Genomic DNA, 790 nt, shown 5'->3' with positions numbered 1-790 from the left:
TACAATTTAATATATTGTTTCAAGGACAGATGAAAAACATTAAAAATCCAGTCACATTTTTTTATAAGCATTAAAAGTTTAAATATTAACAAAATCTGTAAAATTCACGAAAATGTGCAAATTATAATGAGTTAGAATTCGTATACATTTTTCTATATAAATATAAGATTTGAAAATGTATTACAAGATACCTCATAAGTTTGTCTACCTTTATCAAAAAAAAAAAAATGTCTTCAAGCAGTGTTGGCTTGACACACCAAAAGCCCATGGACCAGTTTTTTTTAAGGGGCCCCATAATGAAATACAAAATTTACTTGACATTTTGGTGAAAAAATGCTCACCATCTTTTTTCCTTTAAAAATACATTTATTCAAATTTAGATTTTTAGAATTTTGAAGAATACCTAAAGACCATATTTTCAAATTACTGATATCTTTTTTTAATAAGTACTATTAATGAGTAACCTGTAGCGATACAAACTTATATTTTTCAAATGAGAATCTCCTTTTTTCCTGCAAATTATTTAGCAAATGTAGTTCTTGTAAATATAGAAGTATCTAAATCAAATTTTTAAATATGGTTTTTCAATAAAATACTATAAATAATATTAAATGTAGTACCTATTCCCTAATTTAGTATATTATACTGAAGTAGTATACCCGGGTGATTCTTTTACCAAACAACACTCATTATTTCAGTGTAAATTTTTTTGAAAATATTTTTTTACATACTTTCACGCTGCTTATAAAACAACATATTTCTTAAAAATTATTTTTTAAATATTTTTTTA

Source organism: Acyrthosiphon pisum, chromosome X, assembly GCF_005508785.2.
Source record: "Acyrthosiphon pisum isolate AL4f chromosome X, pea_aphid_22Mar2018_4r6ur, whole genome shotgun sequence".
Classification (NCBI taxonomy): domain Eukaryota; kingdom Metazoa; phylum Arthropoda; class Insecta; order Hemiptera; family Aphididae; genus Acyrthosiphon; species Acyrthosiphon pisum.
Note: the sequence above shows the minus strand (reverse complement) of the source record.